Raw genomic sequence first — 16,090 nt, 5'->3', positions numbered from 1 at the left:
GATGGTCAGAGACTGCAGACATGATACAAGAGATGATCAGAGACTGCAGACATGTTACATGAGATGGTCAGAGACTGCAGACATACTAGAGGAGATGGTCAGAGACTGGAGATATAATACAGGAGATGGTCAGAGACTGCAGACATAATACAAGAGATGGTCAGAGACTGCAGACATGATACAAGAGATGATCAGAGACTGCAGAGATGTTACATGAGATGGTCAGAGACTGCAGACATAATACAGGAGATGGTCAGAGACTGGAGATATAATACAGGAGATGGTCAGAGACTGCAGACATAGTACAGGAGATGGTCAGAGACTGGAGATATAATACAGGAGATGGTCAGAGACTGCAGATATGTTACATGAGATGGTCGGAGACTGCAGACATAATACAGGAGATGGTCAGAGACTGGAGATATAATACAGGAGATGGTCAGAGACTGCAGACATAGTACAGGAGATGGTCAGAGACTGGAGATATAATACAGGAGATGGTCAGAGACTGCAGACATACTACAGGAGATGGTCAGAGACTGCAGACATAATACAAGAGATGGTCAGAGATTGTAGACATGATACAAGAGATAGTCAGAGACTGCAGACATTATACAAGAGATGGTCGGAGACTGCAGACATACTACAGGAGATGGTCAGAGACTGCAGACATGTTACAAGAGATGGTCAGAGACTGCAGACATGTTACAAGAGATGGTCAGAGACTGCAGACATGTTACAAGAGATGGTCAGAGAATGCGGACATATTACAGGAGATGGTCATAGAATGCGGACATATTACAGGAGATGGTCAGAGACTGGAAATATAATACAGGAGATGGTCAGAGACTGCAGACATAGTACAGGAGATGGTCAGAGACTGGAGATATAATACAGGAGATGGTCAGAGACTGCAGACATAGTACAGGAGATGATCAGAGACTGGAGATATAATACAGGAGATGGTCAGAGACTGCAGATATACTACAGGAGATGGTCAGAGACTGCAGACATGTTACAAGAGATGGTCAGAGAACGCGGACATATTACAGGAGATGGTCACAGAATGCGGACATATTACAGGAGATGGTCAGAGACTGGAGATATAATAGAGGAGATGGTCAGAGACTGCAGACATAGTACAGGAGATGGTCAGAGACTGGAGATATAATACAGGAGATGGTCAGAGACTGCAGATATAGTACAGGAGATGGTCAGAGACTGCAGACATACTACAGGAGATGGTCAGAGACTGCAGACATACTACAGGAGATGGTCAGAGACTGAAGACATAATACAAAAGATGGTCAGAGACTGCAGACATGTTACAAGAGATGGTCAGAGAATGCGGAAATATTACAGGAGATGGTCACAGAATGTGGACATATTACAGGAGATGGTCAGAGACTGCAGACATAGTACAGGAGATGGTCAGAGACTGGAGATATAATACAGGAGATGGTCAGAGACTGCAGACATAGTACAGGAGATGATCAGAGACTGGAGATATAATACAGGAGATGGTCAGAGACTGCAGACATACTACAGGAGATGGTCAGAGACTGCAGACATGTTACAAGAGATGGTCAGAGAACGCGGACATATTACAGGAGATGGTCAGAGACTGGAGATATAATAGAGGAGATGGTCAGAGACTGCAGACATAGTACAGGAGAAGGTCAGAGACTGGAGATATAATACAGGAGATGGTCAGAGACTGCAGATATAGTACAGGAGATGGTCAGAGACTGCAGACATACTACAGGAGATGGTCAGAGACTGCAGACATACTACAGGAGATGGTCAGAGACTGCAGACATACTACAGGAGATGGTCAGAGACTGAAGACATAATGCAAAAGATGGTCAGAGACTGCAGACATGTTACAAGAGATGGTCAGAGAATGCGGAAATATTACAGGAGATGGTCACAGAATGTGGACATATTACAGGAGATGGTCAGAGACTGCAGATATAGTACAGGAGATGGTCAGAGACTGGAGATATAATATAGGAGACAGTCAGAGACTGCAGACATACTACAGGAGACGGTCAGAGACTGCAGACATACTACAGGAGACGGTCAGAGACTGCAGACATACTACAGGAGGCAGTCAGAGACTGCAGACATACTACAGGAGACGGTCAGAGACTGCCGATGTGGTACAGAAGATAACACGTTCCGCAACATGTCTGGTTGACGAACGGCCATTCAAAAACTAACTGAAATGAAAAGCGCAAATCAACACTCACCAAACTTCTACTAACACGAAATTAGCACAAGGAGCCCAAAGGGTGGCGCTAAAGAGCTGGAAAAACGAAGTAGTACGTCACTACGTTCCTATTTGTTGGCCAACAATTGTGTGCCGTGTGTATGCAAGACAAGTTTGGGCCAACACCCTTCGGACAAAAGTCCACGGTTTTGTTGGCAGAAAATCCGATCGTGTGTACGAGGCTTCACAGACCAGGTTTGCAGGATAACTGAAATACATCACAGGTGATATAATTTGCTGCTCAGTGATTGCAGTATTCTAGTCTGCATCTCCCCAAGGTAATACATAAAACCTGGCCTGTTAGTGGGTCCTGAGGACAGGAGTTGAGAACGGATTGGTATGCTGCAATATATTACATTTTTGTTTTTGGGTTTGGACACTTTCTAAATGCCGACTTTCTAATCCAAAATGTTTCTGGGAGTGACTTTGAATCAGTCGTTTGCAGTTTTTTCAGTCTATGTTAAATGAAGCTTACGTTACCCCTAGGCAAAAACGAACATTTAACCCTTGCAATGTAGAGAGGGGGACCACTGCAAGGATATTTTTATCTTAAGCCTGAAGTTGGGCTTTAAAGTGTTTGTTACCCCAGCATTTCATATTCCTGATATGTGCCTGCTGGACCATGTACTTGTATGAAAAATATCCTGTTCTCTTTGTATTACTCCCTTTGTTCCTGAAGTCCCTTTGCTTTCCTGTTAAAAACTGACTGCACTAAGCATGGGAACGCACCGTGGTCAGTTCTCTAGCTATGTTGGTAACTCAGTGTGCTCTCCTCCAATGAGCAGACTTGTCCTGACATGCCCCCCCCCCCACACACAGCCATTCCCTGAGAAGTGCGCGGTTGTTTCTCCTCCCCCAGCTCTTATGCAGCTGAGAACGGAGGGAATGTGATCACTTATAGAAAAGGGTGACAAAAGGAATTTATAATGTTTTTTTTTTTTTTTTATATCTATACACAAATGTTTTTCCTTTTGTTTCAATTTTAAACTGAATGGGCTTTTTTACAAGGTGATAGTTTATAATCATGTTAATGTTCTTACAATGTAAACAAAATACATGGACTTTAGAAAAGTCACCATGATCAATTCTGTTGCACAGCAAGGCTATGCTGAATAGGAGGCATGAGACAGAGTAATTATAATATTGCAGCTTGATTCATAAATTCATAAACCTACCGTAGTTGTGTGTTTATCTGGAGTGAAAAGCCGCTATCACGTGGGGGATATTTACGCACATACACCCGTGCGAGGGCCTACATTTGCCTGCATGGGGTGCACGTTTTTTTTTCTGTGCATCCATGTGTAGGCAGTCCCATTCATATCATTTGGGACGCAGCAGCTGCACGAACACAGCTGCTGCTCCCAATTTGACATCGATGTAAGTGTGTGTCCCCGAATGCATTGTGAGTTTGGGGACATACACCCATATGCAATCGCACGGATGTCAAATTAGGAGAAGTGGCTGTGTTCATACAGCTGCTGCATCCCAATTGAGATGAATATACACTTAAATATATATATATATATATACACAAGGCCAAAATCTGTCTCATCTCAATTGTTATATATGTCACAGTCCTGTCTCAGTTGGCTGCCAAGGATGAAAGGAGAAGAAGTCACAGATATACAAACAAAAATGTCAAACTGGCAGTCTGATTTGCTCACTTGTCACCTGATACATGTCTGCAAGCAAGTTTAACCAGTTCAGCTGTTAACCCTATATAAACCAGAGCAATTGTTACAGTTCAGCTATGGGCCTATGAATTCTGCAATACGTTTGTCATTACTTATGATGCTGCCACAAGTTATCATACGATAATTTAAAATAAAAACTGTAAAAAAAAAATGAGTTGACGAGAGAATTGGATGAAGGAGGTATTCAGGGATATTTAAGGCCTACTGCAGGTAAATTAGTGGTTGAATAAAGAAGTTGTATTCATTTTCTCCACTAACGGGTTTGTTGTAGCTAACTGCAAGATAAAAGGTGGTGTGTTTTAGATGTGTTTTACACACATTGTAGACCTAGAGTTGCCACCTCATCCCTTTAAACCCAAACATATATTAATTACACAGGTTCTGTGGCTGATTAAGGCTGATTAAGGTGGTAATTAAACTCACTTGTTGCCTTATCTGCATTTAATTAGCCTCAGAACCTGTGTAATTCATATGTGTTCGTGTTTAGAGGGATGAGATGGCAACCCTATGTAGACCAGAGGCCTAAATACAACCTTCAGGTGTCCTACCCCCTCCCCGGTGCAACAAACCTTTAAGGGCTCCCCTTGCCCCCAGCTGGGACCTTTCCCTCTGGATCTGGGGTCCTTTACTCCTGTTGCAGGGCCCTTTATTACGGTCCAGCAGGACCCTTTCACATGTTCTGCAGCAGGTCCCCTTTCTGTCATCTTGCCCCCCCTCCCCCCACAGTGGCAGAACACCAGGGCCCGGTCACAAGTGCGACTTTTGCAACCCTGGTAATTCCGCCACTGGTATCAGTAGGACTGTGAATGGTGTCGGTCAGTAGAGCAGCGGACGGTGTCAGTATGGCAGTGGATGTGGATAGTAGTGCAGTGGACTTTGTCAATAGGACAGTGGATGGGGTCAGTGTTTTTTTATTTTTGTAATTTGATTATTTATTATTATTTTTACCATTTTTTTTTTATTAATATTTTTACCATTTTTTTAGAAGCCCTGTTGGGAGGCTTTGGTCAAATATCAGGAGTCTAAACAGACCTCTTATGTTTCGCCTTTGAGACAGAAAAAGGAGATTGAAGACACGGCTCTTAATCTCCATCTCTGCAGCCCTTAGCTGCACAGAATGAATGGACAGGAATAGCTTTGTACAGAGCTTCCTGTTAATTCACAAACAGAAATTGCCATGTAGTTAAAAGGATTTAACTTTTTGATATGAAAATATTTGCAACATCATATTTGTGTAGCAAGGTCCCAGGGCCCCAAAGGCCTAATGGTGACCTCATGGGTTAGAGAGAGCTGACATCCTTCCTTGTAGAGTGGGTTACCAGGCATGGTGGGTGTGATGCAAGAAGAATAATGGGCGCAAGTCACTTTTTGAATGCAAACAAGAGATTTATTGTCTCTTAACAGAACTGGGGGAGAGAGGGTTGGAGACAGGACACCCTTGAGTAGATGCAATTAGCAGACTCCGAGACTTCTAAAGGGTAAACAGCTATACAATGGAGGACCTCCAGCCAGATAACACTTCTGTATAGGAATAAACCGCTGTCTCCTATGGCAACTAATCTTGCAACAGTCACTAACAATAGTTGTACATAACTCTTGGTGACACAGAACAGTCCTTTTACTTATCTCACATTATCCCACTGTAGATCTTCACTCTCTGAGCTCCCAGTCTCTCACTAGACTTCCAGATCACAGTCGTCACTGGATCCCCTGCGCTCTTCCACAGCTATCCCGCTGTATATTCCTCAAGTTTCACCCCCGCTATCCTGCTGGGTCCCTGGTTTGGCACTTGTGGATGCTCTCCCACTTCTTCACCGTCCCCGGCTGGTGAGAAGACTGCTCAGGTACTTGCTTCAGCTTACTCACAGTAGTCTCCGTTAACAAGGTAGATTTCCCTTAGTGGTGACGGCTTCCCCTCTACCTCCGACCACAACTGGTTGCCCTTTCGGTGGAACTTTCTCAACTCAGTTGGACTCCAGGCAGTCTAGCAGCCAGGTGTCCCCGGGATAGGCATCAGGCTTTTGGCCTAGCAGCCCGGGGTGACATAACACATGTCCACCCAGACAGCCGCTTGACAGACAGTCACTTGACTTCACTCAAATAAATAGGCTCTCCAAGCAGGACAAGGGGCTTAAAGAAACCCTTCGCCCATTGGATGGGACACCCCATCCATTCATAATCTGTCCTTGCTATGTCCTTGTCCAGCTACAATGCCACCTAGTGACAGAAGAGGAAAGTGCAGCAATTCCAGAATTAGGGGAAATCAGTGGATCTCCTAACAATTAGCCAGGGCAATTACTACCTGGCAAACTAAATTGGTTAGCAACCCTGCCTAAACACCAGGGTGCTACATCTGGATTAAGTGTTTGGGTTTGTTTGGGTTTAAATGCGTGTTAAAGTTTTTGTAAAGCTCACTTTTTGTCTTTCACTTTCTGTTTATTGAAAGAGTTAAGGCAAAGCTTATAGACAGTGTACAGTATGACATGAAACTTGAATCGCCAGTTCTGTCCAGTTTTCCAAACAGCAAGATTAAGTAACATCACCCAATACAGGGCTCTCTCTCAATACCAATGACGTTTAAAGACATAATAATCAGTCATTTCAAGAAATATAAAAACAAAGTAAGCCAAGCGGAATAAGTAAAGAAAATGGTGGAGAGGGAACATCATCAAGTTGAGCAGGAGTTACCCAGTTAAGAGATGATAGAGTGGTATCATGAGAAGACTGAGGAAGTACCCTTCCACGAAAGCTTGTGCCCTCTTAAATCTAAGAATGATCCCCAAAGTGAGAATTATTTGCAACTTATCCCGTCGTCATTCTCTATAAAAAATTAGAATGTACAGTATTCACTGCAAGTAAGAGCAAAGAAAGAAAAATCCAGGAGGGAAGGAAACTGAGGACAGGAAAAGAAAGAAAGAAGAAAGGAAAAAGAGGGGAAGGAGAAAAGGGGAATGAGGGAAGGGGACAGTAGAGAGAAGGGGGGAGGAGGGAGGAAAATCCCTGTCATACTCCCTCTCCCAGAGGCCTATCAAATGCTCACTAGACTCAGCTCAACCTTTCAAATATACAAAAAGCGAGATGTGAGTGGAGAGAATGCAATGTGGTCCAGCCAGGGTTGCCAAGTGTAGAGAAATCGGTCATGTGTATCATTAAGAACCGTCATCAGCTTCTTGTTTATAATTATACCCTGTATCCTACTCTTCACCTCTTCAAACCTAAGCAATGGCATTTTCCACGCTCTCACTATGGTTTGTTTAGTAGCCATAAATATATGCGTGATTAATATACGCTCCCGATGGGTATCTTTTGGTGCAGGAGAGCTTCCCATGGATTTTCCTGCAAGTTAACATAGAGGATCGTATTGACCATCATGAACACCCAAATCCACAACCTAATAACCTTTGGATGGGTCCACCAAATATACTTCATGCCACCCAGGTCCAAACACCCCCGGAAGCAACTAGACTGGAAGACATCAGGCAATTCTTGCTGGCGTGTACTACCACCAGGACACAACCTTACAGGAGTTCTCAGTTGCCAGCACGTTACGAGCTGATTTGTGGAATGTCTCCCATATCTTGTTCCAATCCTCAGGGGGCTTAGGAGTTGCAAGGTCTTGTTCCCACCGCGAACAATAGATAGGAGTCTCAGCATTAGTATTACCCAGAATAGAAGGGTATATCAAAGAAACCAAGCCATTGATTTTGAATTAGAGTGAGACCTAGACTCAAACACCATCTGAGGAGCAGACCAGTCGTGATTTCTAGTTAGAGATTGAAGTAGGTGATGAATCTGCAGATAGTAAAATCTTTCAGAGTCTGGTATTTGATGCGATTTTCTGAGTTGCTGAAAGGACCAAATGCCTCAGACCGGCAAAAGAGAACGGACTGTTGAAAATTCCAAACCTTTTTTGTGTTGAAAAGAATGTGAAAGGTTTGGAACCTCTGGCAGGTTCTTATTGCTATCTGTGTCCCCATTGGGGAGATTTACCCTCACTTTCTGTCCTGAGGGCATTGTCTAAGGTACAAAAAATTATGGAAATTCCAAAATGTCCCAGAAATAACACTTGAGGAAAAATCTTCCAATGGGTAAACCTGTTCTGCTGACATTTTGATATTACGAAAATATTCACAACACCATATTTGGTTAAAGTGTTAGGGTTTAAATGCACTTTAAAGTGTTTGTAAAGCCCATACTTTTTCTTTAGTGTTGGATAGAATATGAAGGGTTTGGAATCTCTGTCAGGTTCTTATTGATGTTTCTTATTGTGTTGTCCCAGGAACAGAAGTTGAAGGAAAATCTTCCACTGGGTAAACCCATTCTGCTGTCTTTGATGGGACATCCACTCTCCTTGGAAAGATCTCCTGTTATGTTTTGCTGGGTCTCTGGAACAGGAAGAGATCAGAAATCTTTCTGATGGGCACCGATGAAAAAAAAGAAGCAAAACAGACAGCAGCAGTCTTAAAGAGGTTGTAAACCTCTGAAAAAAATCCCCCCCCCCAAAAAAAAATGAGCACAATGAGCTCGTATGCAGCGCAAACGAGCTCATTATGAAATACTCACCTTAAAACAAAGATTTTGCAGGTGTCCCGCACACTGCTGTCACGGCCGACACCTTCCCCAGACCTTCTACCGGGTTTGCGGGCTCCGGCACTGTGTTTGGCCGGGCCATGATGATGTCACTCCCGCACATGCGTGTGGCAGCCGCCGTTCACGGCACGGGCTCAGAAGAAATGGCACACGTGGGTTGTTCCTTCAGAGCGCATGCGCCAGTGATGTCACTGGCTGCATGCACTGGAAATATCTCCTAAACTGTACAGGTTTAGGAGATATTGTCAATACCTATAGATAAGCCTTATTATAGGCTTACCTATACAGTAGAGGTTTGCAGAGGAAGTTTACTTCCTCTTTAACCATTCTCTACTCTAAAAAAAGTTTTGTCTTTCTATACACTCACTTGAAGTGGTTATGGGAATTTTTTATAACAATGGGCCCTAGTAGATTATTTTGGCAAGGAGTCTTGCATTCCATGTTGACAGTGCTTTGACCTGCATTTGGGAGCATTTTATTATGCAATGCAAAACACATAAAATGTATGTCAATGAAACGTCCATTGATGCATTTGTCTTGGTGTGTACAAACCCTCAGACATGATTTGATGGGCTGGAGGTTACACTCAGAGAACTCACCTAGATTGAATCCGTCCATATAATACAGGTATTGCACATTATACAGTATGTCCTGAATAGACAAGTGTTTATTGAAAAGCCTGCCATAAAACCTTATCTAAATTGCAACAAATAGCAGCTTTATCAGAGTTTTCTCACTAATGGTTAACATTTTGCATAACCTGTGCTATAAATATTTTTATTATATTGGACTTACAGGTACGATTCAACACTCTCACCTACTCTATGTTAGGCACAAAACTCTCTATTGTGCACCTCTTAAAAAGAGAAGTATGGCTTTTCAAAAGAACAAACACGCATACTCACCTAAGTGGATGCAGCATCAATCTGATGCTGCATCTGTCCCCTGCCACCTCTAAGGTTGAGAACGGAACCATCAAAGACCACTGATCACTCAGTTCTCAGTCTTCAGTGGGCAGTGAACCAGTGAACCTCTCTGCTCTGCCCCTCCAGCACTCACTTGAGCGCAGAGTGTGAAGGGAGTGGGATTTGTTGGCTCAGGCTCTCAGCAGTGTGCTTAGAGACTAAGCCAGCTGCTGGTCAGGCATCTGGGTGGATACAGACATTAAAGTTGGGATCCCTCCAGAGCCTGTGCCAGCTCAGCGATGTCAGCGGACAGCGGGCTTTAGCCTGCTGTAGGTTGAATATAGGTCACAGGAGTGCAGAGCTAAGTGCACTCCTGTAACTCAAAGAAGAAATAGGACCACAGGGGCTTTAGCCGTGCTTCTCCTTTAAAACTGGCTCCACTTTGGCACTAAGGGAATGGTGGAATTGAAAATTCTATGTCAAAAAGGGGCGGGAAAGGGGAAAAAAAAATATATATATATATATATGTCCAAGTACGTCCCATGCGCAGCTTCCTGGCTGATGAATGCAAATGTTCCTCCAGTATTTTTTGATAACATACTGCATTCATCTTGCCATCAATTTTGACCAAATTTCCTGTGCCTTTGTAGCTCACACATCCCCAAAACATCATCGATCCACCTCCGTGTTTCACAGTAGGAATAGTGTACCTGTCATTATAGGCCTTGTTGAGTCCTCTCCAGGCGTTTATGGTTGTGGCCAAAAAGCTCAATTTTGGTCTCATCACTCCAAATGACTTAGTGCCAGAAGGTTTGAGGCTTGTCTCTGTGCTGTTTGGGGTATTGTAAGTGGGATACTTTGTGGCATTTGCGTAGTAATGGTTTTCTTTTGGCAACTCGACTATTCAGCACATCTTTCTTCAAGTATCTCATTATTGTGCATCTTGAAACAGGCGCACCACATGTTTTCAGAGAGTCCTGTATTTAACCTGAAGTTATTTGTGGGTTTTTCTTTACATCCCGAACCATTTTCCTGGCAGTTGTGGCTGAAATTTGAGTTGGTCTACCTGACCGTGGTTTGGTTTCAACAGAACCCCTCATTTTCCACTTCTTGATTAGAGTTTGAACACTGCTGATTGGCATTCTCAGTTCCTTGGATATCTTTTTATATCCCTTTCCTGTTTTATACAGTTCAACTACCTTTTCCAGCAGATCCTTGGACAATTCTTCTGCTTTCCCCATGACTCAGAATCCAGAAATGTCAGTGCAGCACTGATTGAAAGATGCAAGGGGCTGTCAGGAGTCCAGAAACTCATTGACCTTTTAGGCTCGGTTCACACAGGGACGACTTGTCAGGCGACCTAGTCGCCTCCCGTTCTGTGCTATGGAACCGTTCTAAGGGGAGCGACGCAAGTCGCTCCGACTTAGAAAAAGGTTCCTGTACGACTTTGGGGGCGACTTGGGGCGACTTGCATAGACTTCTATACAGAAGTCGTTTTGCAAGTCGCCCGGGCAGTCGTGTGCAGGTTGCCTCGGTGAGGCGACCTGCAAGTCGTGCCGCCTCTGGTGTGAACCGAGGCTTATACACACACACTAATTACAAGAAAACAGATCACAGGTGAGGATGGTTACCTTTAATAGCCATTTGAGCCCCTTTGTGTCAACTTGTGTGCATGTTATCAGGCCAATTGTATGTAAACTTTTGATCAGGGTCATTTGGGTAGTTTCTGTAAAGTAAAAAGTAAACACAGTTGATTGATAATAAATGGCTTCAGCCAAACACTAACCATGAGTGAAAGAAAAGTCTTTGTGTTATCATTCATATTCTCTAAAAAATGGCCAAGAAATCATATTTTCTGTCAGGATATGTAAACTTATGAGCATAACGGTGTGTGTTTATATGTGTATATATATATATATATATATTGGAAAGTTGGAGGTTGTTTAGCTCAAGTGTAGCGCTTACCAGTGAGCGGAGTCCACGCCAGTTGTGCTATTTAAGGGCTGTTTGGCCCACTTTTATTAAACAAAAAGAAATTAACAGTCCATCCAGTATTCCCACGCAGGGGTTTCAAGTTAACAGTAATAATCACAAACGGAAATTACCGAGCCGACTGGCTTATACTGTACATAGAGCCATTCGGATCAGGCCTTCCACTTCAGGCCTTTGTCTGTTTCCCACAGACCATTCCCTTGTCAGTCCATATAGATACCAGCCACTTGCTGCTCTGACACTCAGGCTTGGGTCTCTAGGTTCTCCCTTGCAAGCCTGGACTCTTCTGGAGGGTGGAGCCCAGAACCATGGTCCTGACTCTACTGTCAGGCCCACACACACCTGAACAATCAGTATGTTGGTGAGTCTCAAAACCCGAACTCAGGACTTTTCATCCTCTCTAAGAAATCCCCGGGCTCAAGGTCCCAAAGTAGACTTTACTAAATAATGAGGAAACTGAAAAGCCAGTTTCCTCCCAAACAGGCATATACACTGGAGCCCCTCAACCTGCCTGGTAGAGAATCCTGGACCCATACACTGGTGGGGTACCACACTATCACAATATATATACATACACACTGTATACACTTTTTTGTGTGTAATGGAATTGGAATGCCTCTGCTCTGCATGCGTTGTTGTGAGTGGGGACATGCTGTTGCCCAGTGCCCCTTGTCACAGGAATGTTCATGGAATAACCAAGCTGGACGGGAGATTGATGAATTCTGGAACTCACCTACTAATGATTGTGACCAACGGTGTCCTCAGAAGTGGTATCCCATGGCAACTAGTGAGAACCAGTCATGGAGGAGGTGCCGAGAAGTGAGCTCAGCATGGCCTGAGACGATGTCTCCACCTAGGAGGGCCACTCCAGAAGGCCTAGTGATGTGTGAGTCAGTGAACGAATGGTTCAAGCAGAACCGCAAAAAGTGGGGTGCAGTGCAAGGGGCTGAGATCTTGGCCTCTGACTATATGCAACCCATGTTGCCTACAGATGAGGTTGGGGACTTCCTGGTAAGATTTGAAAAAGTTGCTGTAAAGAGAAAATGGCCTAGGGACCGGTGGCCAAAATAGCTGCAAGCTTATTACGGATAGAGTTCCGGTCGGTTTACCATTTGATGGATGGGGACCAGGATGACTACCGCAAATTTAAAGAGGAAATCCGTCTTAGAGGAGAGTTCCATCGTATCATGGGCTGCCAGCAATGCTCCAGGATGGGAGAAGTGTCACTGGAAGACCTAGGTTATGGAAATCCAGAGAAACGCAAGGTTTTCTGTCATGGCCGCTTAGGGAAAGCCCAGAAAGGAGAGCACATCAGCTTGAATCCTGCATGAGGTATAGCCAACCAGATTTGGAGTGCAAGTCTGCTGTTACCCCTAGCAACAGGGATCTTGTGTTACCTAGAGTGGGCGCAGTGGGTCCAGAAAGGCTGCAGTGGTGCTCCATGGCCACATGGGGGAGTCAGCCTATGGAGACACCACACCTGTGAGACAACACACTCAAGTGAATTCTATTACACCAGCTGCAGGAACTGGTAAGACTGGTAAGACTAGACTAAGACTGGAGAGTATGTCCACTGGGGAGATCCACAGTACCAATGGACATAGACTTCCTGCAGTGTGCTACCCAGAGCTGTGGGGAGGCACAGCGTAAAGCCCAACTAGCCGCAGGGCTAAAGACTGGAAAGGACATGGGGCATGTACCTGCTATAATCCAGCAGAGTGCTGGAGAAGTTAAACTAGGAGTGACCAAAACTGTCCTTCTGCCATGTTCCCTAGTGACAGGTGCTGCAGAGTTGCCCAGGGACATTTCCAAGAAGCCCGCAGTGACGGATCTGAGAGTTTCCCAGATCAGCTATGGAGCTGCCCAAGTAGGTAAGACTGCCCCTTTATAGAGAGTCACTCAGAGGTTGTGGTGGCTCATAGACAACCCATAAAAGCAATAGCTATGTCTCCATGTAATGAGAATATTGATGATCATGCCGACAATAGTGTTGGCCAATTTGATGTTATTGGTGATAATGACGTTAAAAAATGTGTTTTCTGTATTGTCATGACTGAGTCACACAGTGAGAGTGTATGGGAGCAGCCCCACAACCCTAAGTGTAACCCAGTGGGCAAGGGATTGATTCAGCCTGCAAAAGCTGAGTGTGCAAAGCTGGGTGTGTCCGTAGCGCCACCAGAGAAAGGTGGTCAAAATGGTGTATTGCATCTGGCTTTAGGTGACGAAGCATTACCCCAATGCAACATTGGTAAAAGTGTGGTGTCACAAAATGATATGTATAGAAGTGACGAATGTGAAGTTGTGGCTAATGAATCCCAGGTTTCTGTGTGGCCTTCTACAGCAGGTGATGCAACGCTGTGGAACGCCCATGAGGGAACCACAAAGGACTGGGACAGCTGGGCCAAACAATTGCTAGCCATGCTGGGTAAGGCTAGCTTAAGTAACAAGGGTGCGGACACAACTGCTATGCCAGACAGGGGGATTGCAGAGCGGCCGGTGGTTGGTCCCTGCAAAGGTTGCTGCCCTCCAGTCTGAAGAAATAGTTCAGGGCACTGGCATCGCAGATGTGTTGTCCACAGCCCCGCAGTTAAATAATGTTGAGTGTCAAAGTGATAGTGTGACTTGTAATGACCTGCAACAGCTCACTGACACTGGTGCAGAAGGGATAAGTGTGAGACATGTGTCTCACAACACTCCAGGGGAGCAACAGGCTGTGATGATGGGTACCTCCAAGGAGGTGGAGATCTCTTCAAATGTCTCACCCTCTCAACCTGCAGTGGATGAGCCTCTCCATGTCTTGGACAGGGGAAAAGACCCTAGAAAGGTCTGGTGTTTAGACATGGGAGGTTTACAGATGACAGAAATCTTACTGGAAATGCAACAGTTGGTAAAAACGCACTTACTGTACACTTGGGTGTCTCCACCGCAGTTGGACCAGGTGGTGCTGTGTAGCACCCATGGGTGGAGCCAGGTGGTACAGGCAGTGCTGGGAAACCTTGACCAAGAGTGGAATTGGTGGGACCAATGGTTAACCATTTGGCACAGGATGTCCAGATTCCCTGTGAGCGTACTTCCAGTTATTGACATATATACAGGTGTGTGTGTGGGCATATATACAGGTTTGGGGGGGGTGCTGACATATATACAGGTGTGAGGGGGGCTGGCATATATACAGGTTTGGTAGGGGCTGGCATATGTACAGGAATGAGGGGGGGGCTGACATATACAGGATTATGAGGGGGAGGGCTGAGTGTTTACAGGTGAGGTGGCCGGTGTGTGGATTCGGTGGAATGGCCCGTGGGCAAGCCCTGGGGAATGTTGGTGGTCAGGCCGGGTGGGGTGGGGTGGGGGGGGGCAGGCCTACAGCTGTGTAAGGGGCCCAAAAATTTCTGATGGCTGCCCTGCTGATCCCTGAACTCTGTGCCACTTACTACTGAACCCTGCTCTTTGCATCACTACTGGTCTCCAAACTTTGCTTTATTTACCACTGACCTCTGCATCATTTATTACTGATCCCTGAAATCTTTCTCACCTAATACAAACCTCTGCACTCTGTTTCACTTACAACTGATCTCTGCACTCTGCATCATTACTGATCCCTGAACTTCACGTAATTTACTGCTGACTCTTGAACTCCACGTCACTTACTGCTGACCCCCAAATTCTGTGTCACTACTGATCCCTGAACTCTGCATCACTTTCTTATGACCCCTACACTCTGCATCACTGCTGACCTCTGAACTTTGTGTAGCACCCTGATGTTTAGGCAGGGTTGCTAGTAAATTTACTTGCCAGGTGTAGTTGCCTTGGCCAATTGATAGGAAATCAATTGATTCCACCCTAATTCTGGAATTGCTGCACTTCTCTCTTCTGCCACTAGATGGCCGGGTATCTGGTTACATTAGATAAGACAAGGGCATTGCAAGGACAGGTTGGGAATAGATGGGATGTCTCAGCCAATGGGCAGGGATCTTCTTGGGTCCCTTGGCCTGCTGGGAGAGCCTATTTAATTGGGTGAGGTAAGGTGATTGGTGTTTGTACCACCTGGAAGGCTGTCTGGGTGGACATGTGTTGTATTGCCCCAGGCTGCTAGGCCAGAATGTCATGGATCCGCAGTAATGTTTGTCAGCTTACCTCTCTATGTGTTCAGCTTAATAGACAAGCCGCTCTTCACCTGGCTGCTGAGGTAACCTCTCCTCAAAGCATGACTCCACCCCAGCCCCTATCAGGGAACACTATATTAACCTGTGCACTGCAAGCCAGCCCTGCTGATCAATATTGTGTGTTTGGCTTATGTGTGCTCCTTGCTGTGTGTTTTAATTCTGATTCTAGTTACCAATCTTGGCTTGTTCTTGATTGTCCCTGTGTCAGGGCTGGACTCAGCCCTTCCTTCTCAGAGCATGCCACTCAGCTGTCTGTTAATTGCCAGCTCTAATCTTTCCGCAGTGACTCACATGGTGATGATATCCTGCTCGTCAGTCCTGCTGGCTACTTAAGCTGTTCAGTCCAGATCCTCTCTGCCTTTGCCTGGTCAATATATCAGAATCTCTCTCCTGTGTACCTGTGAAAGACTTGCTTGGCTGACGTCCCTTCTGGTTCCTGATCCTGCTTGCTGTTCCACTACGCTGATTCTCCCA

This window comes from Aquarana catesbeiana, linkage group LG08 (genome assembly GCF_042186555.1).
Source record: "Aquarana catesbeiana isolate 2022-GZ linkage group LG08, ASM4218655v1, whole genome shotgun sequence".
Classification (NCBI taxonomy): Eukaryota; Metazoa; Chordata; class Amphibia; order Anura; family Ranidae; genus Aquarana; species Aquarana catesbeiana.
Note: the sequence above shows the minus strand (reverse complement) of the source record.